This window comes from Hylobates moloch, unplaced genomic scaffold (assembly GCF_009828535.3).
Source record: "Hylobates moloch isolate HMO894 unplaced genomic scaffold, HMol_V3 SCAFFOLD_14, whole genome shotgun sequence".
Taxonomy (NCBI): domain Eukaryota; kingdom Metazoa; phylum Chordata; class Mammalia; order Primates; family Hylobatidae; genus Hylobates; species Hylobates moloch.
The window spans coordinates 40,716,948-40,730,357 of record NW_026652289.1 but is presented as its reverse complement, the minus strand read 5'-3'; the positions used below and the strand labels follow the sequence as shown (position 1 = coordinate 40,730,357).

The following is a 13,410-nucleotide window of genomic DNA, read 5'->3' as shown; positions in this document are numbered from 1 at the left end:
TGCCGCCATGAGAAGAAGGTGCCTTGCTTCCCCTTCGCCTTCTGTCATGACTGTAAGTTTCCTGAGTCCTCCCCAGCCATGTTTCCTATACAGCCTATGGACCCGTGAGACAATTAAACCTCTTTTCTTCATAAATTACCCAGTTTCAGGTCTTTCTTTATAGCAGTGGGAGAACAGACTAATACACAGGCAGTGCATGCACTGGCTCATGCTGCTGAGTGAGGAAGGGTGCAGAGCAGGCACAGTGGGTCCTGAAGTGCAGATGGGAACCTGAGGTCCAGAAGGAACCTGCCCAAGGTCACACAGATGGAAGTGATAGAGGATGCATCTTGGACATGAATCCCGTTCCCAGGGCTGAGAACATTTGTAGAAACTAGAAAAACTATTAGGATCTTTGGAGTCCTGAGTGCCAGGTGAAAATCAGACTCTCCCAGGATAATGAGACTTTCAAGGCCAGCCTTCAGAAGACCAAAGGATGCGGGTCTTGACTGATCAGAGCAGGGACTTTGGACTGGGGCCTGAGACAGTGAGGCTGGATGTCAGAACCTAGCCTCCTGCTGGAGCAGATCAACCCCAAGAGGCCCATCTGCCAAGGGCACACATGTTCCTGGTCTGTGGTTTCTCCTCCCAGCCCCAAGCTTGGCATCTGCTGGAGATGAATCCCTTTTCAAAATGCACCCAGCCTCTCACCTCCCCAGCAGACTTTTCCTTCACTAACATTGCATGCCTCCCTGTGCTAGGTATTCAGCCAGGCCATGGGAACACCAAGAGGTCTAAGGAACCCCTCAGAGCTTCTAGTTCAATCAGAAGATATGTCAGGCAGATTTGGATAATAATCCCGAAAGACAAAACCCTGAATGTTGAAATCCTAAAAGATCAAAATTCATAAATTCTAAAATCCTGAAAATCACTATCACAGGATCATGTTAGGTGGAACTATTACCTTGTTATTGTCTTTATTTGGAAATGAAGCACAGCTCAAGGAGATGTGTATGGGTTCTGAGTTCACAAAGGGTGGATTTGTGAACTTAATTTGGTTCTGTGAAACTAGAAAATCACTTAATTGCAATGGTCAGGCGATAACCAGGCTTTCAAATAAACAGCATATACTTAAAAAATCTGTAGACCAGAACCACTTTCCAAATGCAATTGCAGCAAATGTTTTAAAGATGATAGAAGTGAAACTGCTGGCAAAAAAAATGCAAGAAATCTCCTCTACCAAATTATTCAATCATGTAGGACTTCTGCCCCTTCACACATGGTGCCATGCTTGCCTTCAAAAAATGCGCTTCATCAGGGAATAAAAAGAATCCAACAAACTCAGCAACCTCTGAACCAAAGATGCTTGCTGATACTGAGGTTTCTCCAACAAAACACATTAAATGGTGAGCTAGTCTTTTTTTTTTTTTTTTTTTTTTTTTTTTTTTGAGACAGGGTCTCACTCTGTCACCTCTGCTGGAATGCACTGGTATGATCATGGCTCACTGCAGCCTCAACTTCCCAGGCTCCAATGATCCTCCCACCTCAGCCTCCTGAGTAGCCAGGACCACAGGTACGTGCCACCACACCTGGCTAATTTTTGTATTTTTTGTAGAGAAAGAGTTTTTGCCATGTTGCCCAGGCTGGTCTCAAACCCCTGGGCTCAAGCAATCCTCCTGCCTTGGCCTCCCAAAGTGCTGGGATTACAGGCATGAGCCACTGCACTCAGCCAAACTATTCTTGATTAGGGGTTTGACTGTCAAAGAAGATAGAATTTTTATGTTTATCACTAACTCTAACATTAAAAAAAAAACTTGCACATACTTCACTTTGGCAAATAAATAGGACTTTCTTTCTTTTTTTTTTTTTTTTTTTTTTTTGAGGCGGAGTTTCACCCTTGTTGCCCAGGCTGGAGTGCAATGGTGCGATCTCCGCTCACCACAACCTCCACCTCCCAGGTTCAAGCAATTCTCCTGCCTCAGCCTCCCGAGTAGCGAGTAGCTGGGATTATAGGCATGCTCCACCATGCCTGGCTAATTTTGTATTTTTAGTAGAGATGGGGTTTCTCCATGTTGGTCAGGCTGGTCTTGAACTCCCGACCTCAGGTGATCCGCCCACCTCAGGCTCCCAAAGTGCTGGGATTACAGGCATGAGCCACTGTGCCCAGTCATAAGTGAGACTTTCAAAACTGTCACTCCTTTTTTTTCTTTTTTTTAAAATGAACTATATACAATTCATGCCCCTGTTGGGTCCGAAAACCCTAAAACTTATACACTTGTTTATGTATTAATGACTGAAAAAAGTGATGCAATTTATAAAAGTTTATTTGAAGATTTGATGAACTATGCAGAAGAAAATGGATTTCAATTGAATCCCCACACCATAATGATGGATTTGGAGTTAGGTGTGATCAAGGTTACTAAAAGTCAATTCCAAGGTGTTTCCAATAAAGTTTGTTTTTTTCCATTCAGTCCAATGCATTTGGTGGAAAATTCAGATGAGTGGAGTGGCCAAGCAATATGGCAACAATGATAACTTCAGTTTAAAAACGCATAATTTGTCTACATTGATGTTCCTTCCAGCTGGTGACATTCCAAGAGTGTTTGATGAATAAAAGGCATATTTACCTGAGGAAGCTAACAAAGTTACTGAATCGTTGGAAAATAATTATGTGCCTGGTAGAATAATAAGGCACCCATGCAACAATGTTGCTATTCAATCACTAGTATTGTTTCCACCAAATTTGGGGCCCCTATACTGGGGCATGCAGAATGGATTTCTGCATACCCAAAACAACATACAAGGCCAAGCGCGGTGGCTTATGCCTGTACTCCCAGCTCTTTGGGAGGCCGAGGCGGGCAGATCACCTGAGTTCAAGAGTTCGAGACCAGCCTGGCCAACATGGCAAAATCTGTCTACACACACACACACACACAACACAACACAAAAATTAGCCAGGCACGGTGGCGTGTGCCTGTAGTCCCAGCTACTTGGGAGGCTGATGAAGGAGAATTGCTTAAGCCCAGGAGGTGGAGGTTGCAGTGAACCAAAATTGCACCATTGCACTCCAGCCTGGGCGACAGAGCAAGACTCTGTCTAAAAAAGACACAAACAACAACAAACATAGAAGCATGGCACAGAAGACAGAAGATGGGAATATATTAATATTAATAGAGAATGCTCATGTCAGCATATATCAAACCAGAAGAATTTCAAAAAGAGCAGTGCTACGTGGAAAATGAAGGTGGGGACAGAACCTGATCCTGTCCCCTTTCTTTCCTCCCCAGACAACTTGAGCTTCATCTCTCATTCCACCACCTTCTCCACCAACTACTGGTCTCTGAGCTCTGTCACCCAGCCACAGTGTCTGGCTCACAAGCAGCGTGGCCAGTGTCTATGCAGGTGCTGGGGGCTTATTCTCCTGGATCTTCATGTCCTGCTCCACCAGCTTCCAAGGAGGCTGGGAGTCCAGGGACCTGGCCGCAGGGATGGCCAAGGGTCTGGTGGGAATGGGGGACATCCAGAGCAAAAAGGAAATATGCAAGTCCTGAATGACTGCCTGGTCTCCTACCTGGACAGAGTGAGGAGCCTGCAGACCAAGAATCAGAGGCTCGAGAGCAAAATCTGGAAACACCTGGCAAAGAAGGGACCCCAGCTCAGACACTAGGGGCATTACTTCAAGATCATCAAGAACCTAAGGGCTCAGATAATTCTGTGGACAATGCCTGCATCATTTTTCAGGTTGAAAATGCCCATCTTGCTGCTGATGACTTTAGAGTCAAGTATGAGACAGAGCTGGCCATGCGCCAGTCTGTGGTGAGTGACATCCATGATATCTGCGAGGTCATTGATGTCACTTGGCTGCAGCCAGAGACAGAGATCAAGGCTCTCAAGGAGGAGCTGCTCTTCGTGGAGAAGAACCATGAGGAGGAAGTAAAAGATCTACAAGCCCAGATTGCCAGCTGTGGGTTAATCATGGAAGTAGATGCCCCCAGATCTCGGGACATCAGCAAGATCAGGGCAGACATCCAGTCCCAGTATGACGAGCTGGCTCAGAAGAACCAAGAGGAACTGGACAAGTACTGGTCCCAGCAGATTGAGGAGGGCACCACAGTGGTCACCACGCAGTCTGCTTAGATGCTAAATGTCATCTTAGCAGTCCATGGAGCTGCTAAGATGATGCTCACGGAGCTGAGACATACACTTCAGTCCTTAGAGATTGACCTGGACTCAATATCTGAAGGCCAGCTTGGAGAACAGCCTGAGGGTGGTGGAGGTTCACTACACCATGCAGAGGGAGCAGCTCAATGGGGTCCTGCTGCACTTGGAGTCAGAGTTGGCACAGACCCAGAGAGAGGGGCAGCACCAGGCCCAGGAGTATGAGGCCCTGATGAACATCAAGGTCAAGCTGGAAGCTGAGATCACCACCTACCACTGCCTGCTGGAAGACAGGGAGGACTTCATTCTCGGTGATGCCCTGGACAGCAGCAACTCCATACAAACCATCCAAAAAACCACCATCAGCAGGCTGGTAGATGGCAAAGTGGGGTCTGAGACCAACGACACCAAAGTTCTGAGGTGTTGAGCCAGCAGAAGCAGGTACCTTTTGGGAAGCAGGAGGCCAATAAAAAGTTCAGAGGTCATTGGTCCGAAAAAAAAAAAAAAGAAGAAAGAAAATGAAGGTGAACATATTCTCCAAGGAGAGTCATGTCCTCAAAGAAAAAAAGCAGCTCTTCATTGTGATACAAGACTTCAAAATATAGTTAATAATTGTGAAAGTCAACCAATGCAGTTGCCCGTAATCTGTCCCTACAACACACTTTCATATGTTGAATTTTCTTCTTAGTTTGTTTTGTTCATTTTTTCACTTTTTTCTTTAAAATTTTTTTACTTTTAAAGTTTTTAAAATTGGAACATAATAATTGTACATATTTATAGGGTACATAGTGATGCTGTGATACATACACTGTATAGTAATCAGATCAGGGTAATTAGCATATCTATCATCTCAAACATTTATCATTTCTTTGTATTGAGAACATTCAGAGTTCTCCTTCTAGCTATTTGAAAGAAATAATATATATTGTTGTTGGCTATAGTCATTCTACAGTGATATAGAGTACAAGAATTTATTCCTCCTATCTAGCTGTGATTTTGTATCCTTTAACAAATCTCTCCCTATGGCTCCTTTCCCCTTACCCTTTCTAGCCTCTGTTTTACTTTTATTTCTAGGAGACCAACTTTTTTTTTTTTTAGCTTCCACATATGAGTGAGAATATGCAGTATCTAATTCTGTTTCTAGCTTCCTTCATTTAACATAATGCCCTCCAGTTCCATCCAAATTGCCGACAAATGACAGGATTTCATTCTTTTTTATGGATGAGTGGTATTCCACTATGTACATATACCACATTTTCTTTATCCACTAATCTGTTGTTGGACACCTAAGTTGATTCTATATCTGGGCTATTGTGAATAATACTGCAATAGGTGTGAGGGTGCGGGTGTCCCTTCTATATACCAATTTCCTTTCATTTGGATAAATGTCCAGTAGTGAAATCACTGGATCATATGATAGTTCCTTTTTTTTTTTTTTTTTTGAGACAGAGTCTTGCTCTGTCACCCAGTCTGGAGTGCAGTGGCACAATCTCAGCTCACTGAAACCTCCACCTTCTGGGCTCAAGTGATCCTCCTGCCTCAATGTCCCAAGTAGCTGGGATTGCAGATGCCTGCCACCACACATAGCTACTTTTGGTATTTTTGGTAGAGACAGGGCTTCATGATGTTGCCCAAGCTGGTCTTGAACTCCTGAGCTCAGGGGATCCATCTATCTCAGCCTCCCTAAGTGCTGGAATTATAGGCATGAGCCACCATGCCAAGCCTTGTATAATAGGTCTATTTATAGTTTTTTGAGATACCTCCACATTATTCTCCATAGTGGTTGTACTTGTTTACATTCCCACCCACAGTGTATAAGAATTCCCTTTTCTCAGTATTCTCACCAGCATTTGTGATCTTTGTCTTCTTGATCATAGTCATCCTAACTGGGGTGAGATGATACCTTATCATGGTTTTGATTTGCATACATCTGATGATTGGTGGCATTAAGCATTTCTTCATATATATATATATTTTGTTTGCTTGTTTGTTTTGCTTTGTTTTGTTTTGTTTTGAGACGGAGTTTTGCTCTTGTTGCCCAGGCTGGAGTGCAGTGGTGCGATCTCAGCTCACTGCAACCTCCACCTCCCACATTCAAGCGATTCTCCTGCCTCAGCCTCCTGAGTAGTTGGGATTTCAGGCATGTGCCACCATGTCCAGCTAATTTTGTATTTTTAGTAGAGATGGGGTTTCTCTATGTTGGTCAGGCTGGTCTTGGACTCCCGACCTCAGGTGATTCACCCACCTTAGCCTCCTAAAGTGCTGGGATTACAGGCGTGAGCCACCGCACCCGGCTTTTTTTCATATATTTGTTGACCATTTGTATGTCTTCTTTTGAGAAAAGTCTGTTCAGATCATTTTCCCATTTTTTAGTTAGATTGGTTTTTTGCTATTGAGATGTTTGAGTTCCTTGTATATACTGAATATTAATCCCCTGTCAGATGAAAGGTTTTCAAATATTTACTCCCATTCTTCTGCAGGATATCCTTTCACTCTGTTGATTGTTTCCTTTGCTGTGCAGATGCTTTTCCATTTGATATAATCCCATTTGTTTATTTTTACTTTTGTTGCCTGTGCTTTTGAAGTCTTCTTGTTCATAAAATCTTTTCCTCAAACAATATCCTAAAGCATTTCCCTTATATTTCCTTCTAGTTGTGTTAAAGTTTTGGGTCTTACCTTTAGGTCTTTGATCTATTTTGACTTTATTTGTGTATAGGGCAAGAGAAGGGGATCTTGTTTTATTCTTCATATGGATATCCAGTTTTCCTAGCACCATTTATTCTCTTCTCTATACCAATTTCCTTTCCTTTGGATAAACGTCCAGTAGTGAAATCACTGGATCATATGATAGTTCCCTTTTTTTTTTTTTTTTTTTTTGAGACAGAGTCTTGCTCTGTCACCCAGTCTGGAGTGCAGTGACACAATCTTCACTCACTGAAGAGGCTGTCCTTTCTCTGATGTATGTTCTCAGTGACTTTGTCAAAAATCAGTTGGCTATAGATATGTGGATTAATTACTGGGTTCTCCATTCTGTTCCATTGGTCTGTGTTTCTGTTTTTATGCCAGTACCATGCTGTTTTGGTTACTACAGCTTTGTGATATATTTTGAAATCTGGTAGTATGATGCCTCCACCTTTGTTCTTTTGTCTATTTGGGGTCTGATATAGTTTGGCTCTGTGTGCCCACCCAAATCTCATGTCAAATTGTAATCCCCACGGGTCAGGGAAGGGACCTAGGGAAGGTGATTAGATCATGGGGGCAGATTTCCCCCTTGCTGTTCTCATGATGGTGAGTTCTCATGAGATCTGATGGTTTAAAAGTGTGTGGCATTTCCGCCCTCACACTCTCTCTCTCTCCTGACACCACAGGAAGAAGGTGCTTGCTTCTGCTTTGCCTTCTGCCATGCTTGTAAGTTTTCTGAGGCCTCCCAGTCATGCTTCCTGTTTAGCCTGTGGAACTGTGAGTCAATTAAACCTCTTTTATTCATAAATTACTTAGTCTCAGATAGTTCTTTATAGCAATGTGAGAACAGACTAATACAGGGTCTTTGTGGTTTCATGCAAGTTTTAGGATTTCTTTTTCTATTTCTGTGAAGGATGTCATTGGTGTTTTCATAGGGACTGCATTGAACCTCTGGATTGCTTTCATTAATATGGTCATTTTAACAATATTAATTCTTTCAATCCATAAACGTGGCATATTTTGTTTGTATCCTCTTCAATTTCTTTCATTAGTGTTTTCTAGTTTTTCTGGTAGAGTTCTTTCACTTTATTGGTTAAATCCCTAGGTATTTTGCTTGTATGTGTAGCTACTGTTAATGGGACTGCTTTCTTTATTTTTTTTCAGGCAATTCGTTATTTGTTTATAGAAACACTACTGATTTTTGTATGTCGATCTTGTATTCTGCAACTTTACTCCATTTGTAATCAGTTCTAAGATGAGTTTCTCATAAAGTCTTTTTTTTTTTTTCGATGGAGTCTTGCTCTGTCACCAGGCTGGAGTACAGCGGCATGATCTCAGCTCACTGCAAGCTTCGCCTCCCGGGTTCCAGCAATTCCCCTGCCTCAGCCTCCTGAGTAGCTGGGACTAGAGGCACCCACCACCACACCCGGCTAATTTTTTTACTTTAGTAGAGATGGGATTTCACCATGTTGGCCAGAATGGTCTCGATCTCCTGACCTTGTGATCTGTCCACCTTGGCCTCCCAAAGTGCTGGGATTACAGGTGTGAGCCACTGTGCCTGGCGTAGGGTTTTTTAATATATAAGATCATGTCATCTGCAAAGAGGGAAAATTTTATTTCCTCCTTTCCAAATTGGGTGCCCTTTGTTTTTTTCTCTGGCCTAAATGCTCTGGCTAGGACTTCCAGCACTATGTATAATAAGAGTGGTTGGAGTGAGCATCTTTGTCTTATACCAGTTCATAGAGGATAAGTTTTGAGTTTTTCTCTATTCACTGTGATGTTAGCTGTGAGTTTATCATATTTGGCCTTTGTTATGTTGAGTTACATTCTTTCAGTGCCCAATTTGTTGAGTTTTTATCACGAAGGGATGTTGAATTTTATCAAATACTGTTTTTTGCATCTATTGAAATGATCATGTGGTTTTTGTCCTTTATTCTGCTGATGTGATGTATCACATTTATTGATTTGTATGCTAAACCATCCTTGCATTCCTGGGATAAACCCCCCACTTGATCATGTCATATTATCTTTTTTTTTTTTTTTGAGATGGAGTTTTACTCTCATTGCCCAGGCTGGAGTGCAGTGGTGTGATCTCAGCTCACTGCAGCCTCTGCCTCCCAGGTTCAAGTGATTCTCCTGCTTCAGCCTCCCAAGTAACTGGGATTACAGACATGCACCACCACGCCCTGGTAATTTTGTATTTTTAGTAGAGACAGGGTTTCTCTGTGTTGGTCAGGCTGGTCTTGAACTCCTGATCTCAGGCAAGCCGCCCACCTCGGCCTCCCAAAGTGCTGTGATTACAGGTGTAATCCACCATACCCGGCTGTATTATCTTTTTGATATGTTGTTGGATTCAGTTTGCTAGTATTTTATTAAGGAATTTTTGCATCAATTTTATCAGGGACTTTGGCCTGTAGTTTTCCTTTTTTGTTGTGACATTATCTAAATTTGGTATCAGGGTTATGCTGGCCTTGTTAAATGAGTTATGAAAAATTCCCTCCACTTGAATTTTTTGGAGTCATTTGAGAATAATTGTTATTAATTCTTCTTTAAAGGTTCAGTAGAATTCAGAAGTGAAATCATCCATTCCTGGATTTTTCTTTGTTGGGAGACTTTTTATTACTGACTCAATCTTATTACTTGTTATTGGTCTGTTCAGGTTTTCTATTTCTTCTTGGTTTAATCTTGGTAGGTTGTATGTGTCCAGGAAATTATCCCTTTCCCTTTCCTCCATGTTTTTTAATTTATTGGCATATAGTTGTTCATATTAGTCCCTAATGATCCTTATTTCTGTGGTATCCATTACAACATCTCCTTTTTCATTTCTGTTTTTATTTATTCATGTATTCTCTCATTTTTTCTTCATCTAGTGAATAGTTTGTCCATTTTTTATCTTTCCAGAAAATCAACTTTTTGTTTTGTTGGTCTTTTGTATTATATCTTTTTTTTTTTTTTTTGAGGCGGAGTCTCACTCTTTCACCCAGGCTGGAGTGCAGTGGTATAATCTCAGCTCAATGCAACCTCCACCCCGCAGGTTCAAGCTCCTGCCTCAGTCACCCCAGTAGCTGGAATTACAGGCGCCTGCCACCATGCCCAGCTAATTTTTGTATTTTTAGTAGAGATGAGGTTTCACTATGTTTGGCCAGGCTAGTCTTAAACTCCTGACCTCAGGTGGTCCACCTGCCTCGGCCTCCCAAAGTGCTGGGATTACAGGAGTGAGCCACCGTGCCCGGCTGTATTATTTCTTTAGTCTCAATTTTCTTTATTTCTGCTCTGATCTTTATTATTTATTTCCTTCTAGTTTTGAGTTTGGCTTGTTCGTGCTTTTCTAGTTCCTTGAGTTGCATTATTAGGTGGTTTATTTGAAATCTTTCTAGCTTTTTGATGTAGACCTTTATTGCTATCAACTTGCCTCTTAATAGTTTTTCTGCTGAGTCCTATAGGTTTTGTTTTGTTTTGTTTTGCTTTGTTTTGTTTTGTTTTGTTTTAAACGGAGTCTCTCTCTGTTGCCCTGGCTGGAGTGCACTGGTGCAATCTGGGCTCACTGCAACCTCCACCTCCTGGGTTCAAGCAATTCTCATGCCTCAGCCTCTCCAGTAGCATGTACCACCATGCCCAGCTACTTTTTGTATTTTTAGTAGAGACAGGGTTTCACTGTATGCCAGACTGGTCTCAAACTCCTGACCTCAAGTAATCCACCCACCTTGCCCTCCCAAAGTGCTGGGATTACAGGCATGCACCACCATGCCCAGCTTGGTATGTTGTTCTTCTATTTGTTGCAATAAATTTTTAAATTTTGTTCATTTCAAGTTCCTTTTTTTGTTTTTTATTTGAGATGGAGTCTCACTCTGTTACCCAGGCTGGAGTTCAGTAGCGCGATCTTCGCTCACTGCAAGCTCTGCCTCCCAGATTCATGCCATTCTCCTGCTTCAGCCTGTAGTACCAAGTAGCTGAGACTACAGGCACCTGCCACCACACCCGGCTAATTTTTTTGTATTTTTCGTAGAGACAGGGTTTCACCATGTTTGCCAGGATGGTCTCAATCTCCTGACCTCGTGACCCACCCACCTCGGCCTCCCAAAGTGCTGGGATTACAGATGTAAGCCACTGTGCCCAGCCTCAAGTTCCTTCTTTTTAAACTTTTGTTTTAGTTCAAGGGGAACATGTGCAGGTTTGTTACACCGGTAAATTGTGTGTCACTGGGGTTTGGTGTCCAAATGAGTTCATCACTCAGGTAGTTTTCGACCCTCACCCTCCTCCTACCCTCCCATTTCAAGTAGGCCTTGGTGTCTATTGTTCTCATCTTTGTGTCCATGTATACTCAACATTCAGTTCCCACTTATAAGTAAGAAGATGTGGTATTTGATTTTCTGTTCCTGTGTTAATTCACTTAGGGTAATGGTCTCCAGCTGTATCCATGTTGCTGCAAAGGATATAATATTGGTTTTGTTTTTAATGGCTGCATAGCATTCCATAGTATAGATGTACCACATTTTCTTTATTCAGTCCACCACTGATGGACATCTAGGTTGATTCTATGTCTTTGCCATTATGAATGATGCTGCAATGAACATATGGGTGCATGTGTCTTTTTGGTAAAATGATTTATATTCCTTTGAGTATATGCTCAGAAATGGGATTGCTGGGTTGAAATGGTAGTTTTTTGTTTTTTTGTTTGTTTTTGGTTTTGAGACACGGTCTCGTTCTGTCACCCAGGCTGGAGTGCAGTGTTGTGATCTCAGCTCACTGCAGCCTCCACCACCCAGGTTCAAGCAATTCTCCCACCTCAGTGTCCTGAGTACCTGGTACTACAGGCATGCAACACCATGCCTGGCTAATTTTTGTATTTTTTGTAGAGACAGTGTTTCACCATGTTGCTCAGGCAGGTCTTGAACTCCTGACCTCAAATGATCCACCTGCTGTGGCCTCCCAAAGTGTTGGGATTACAGGTGTGAGCCACTGCGCCGTGCCCGAAATGGTAGTTTTGTGTGTGTGTGTGTGTGTGTGTGTGTGTGTGTGTGTGTGTGTGTGTTGTGTGTGTGTGTGTGTGTGTGTGTGTGTGTGTGTGTGTGTGTGTGTGTTTATTTGTTTGTTTTTTGAGACGGAGCTTTGCTCTTCCTGCCTAGGCTGGAGTGCAATGGCACCATTTCGGCTCACTGCAACCACTGCCTCCTGGGTTCGAGCAATTCCCCTGCCTCAGCTTCCCAAGTAGCTGGGATTACAGGCATGTGCCACCACACCCAGCTAATTTTATATTTTTAGTAGAGACGGGGTTTCTCCATGTTGGTCAGGTTGATCTTGAACTCCCAACCTCAGGTGATCTGCCTGCCTCGGCCTCCCAAAGTGCTGGGATTACAGGCCTGAGCCACTGTGCCCAGCCCCGAAATGATAGTTATTTAAGTTCTTTGAGAAATCTCCAAACTGTTTTCCACAGTGTCTGGACTAAATTCTATTTCCACCAGCAGCGTATAAGCATTCCCTTTTCTCTGCAACCTCACCAATTAGATTTCATTCTTAACGTCTTCCTTTACCCACTGATCATTCAGGAGCATGTCATTTAATTTCCATATATTTGTATAATTTTGAGTGCTTTTCTTTTTATTGATTTCAAGTTTTATTCCCTGTATTCAGATAAAACACTGGTACAATTTCAATTTTTAAAACATTTTTGAGACTTGTTTTGTGTCCTAACATGTGGTCAATCCTGGAGACTATTCTATGTGCTGACAAAAAACATGTGGCTGGGCACAGTGGCTCATGCCTGTAATCCCAGCACTTTGGGAGGCCAAGACGGGGCGGATCACTTGAGATCAGGAGTTCAAGACCAGCCTGGCCAATATGGTGAAACCCTGTCTCTACTAAGAATACAAAAATTGGCCAAGTGTGGTGGTGAGTGCCTGTAGTCCCAGATACTGGGGAGGCTGACAAGGGAATCACTTGGAACCTGGGGAGGCGGAGATTGCAGTGAGCCGAGATTGCACCACTGCGCTTCAGCCTGGGTGTCAGGGTGAGACTCTATCTCAAAACAAAACAAAACAAAAATATGTATTCTTCGGTTGTTGGGGGAGATGATCTATAAATGTCTGTTAGATCCATTTGGTCTATGGTGCAGTTTATTTTTTTATTTATTATTTATTTATTCATTTATTTATTTGAGACAGGATTTTGCTCTGTCACCCAGACTGGAGTGCAGTGGGGTGAACTCAGTTCACTGCAACCTCGGCCTCCTGAGCTCAAGCAATTCTCTGGCCTCGGCCTCCCAAGTAGCTGGGACTACAGGTGTGAGCCACCAATGCCAAGTTAATTTTTGTGTTTTTTCTAGAGACGTGGTTTTGCCATGTTGTTCAGGCTGGTCTTGAACTCCTGAACTCAAAGAGATCCAACTGCCTCCATCTCCCAAAGTGCTGGGATTACAGGTGTAAGCCACCATGCCTGGCCCCTATGATGCAGTTTAAATCCAATGTTTCTTTGTTGATTTTCCATCTAGATGATCTGTCCGATGCTGACAGTGGCGTATTGAAGTCCTCAACTGTTTTTGTATTGATGTCTATCTCTCCCTGTAAGTCTGATAATATTTGCTTTATATATCTG

The 13,410-nt window shown here is 42.7% G+C and overlaps 1 pseudogene; it reads left to right on the top strand.

Moving 5' to 3' along the window:
* Positions 1-3,217: 3,217 nt before the first annotated feature.
* On the top strand, positions 3,218-4,564 carry LOC116481556 (keratin, type I cytoskeletal 18-like; annotated as a pseudogene).
* The last annotated feature ends 8,846 nt before the right edge of the window (positions 4,565-13,410 follow it).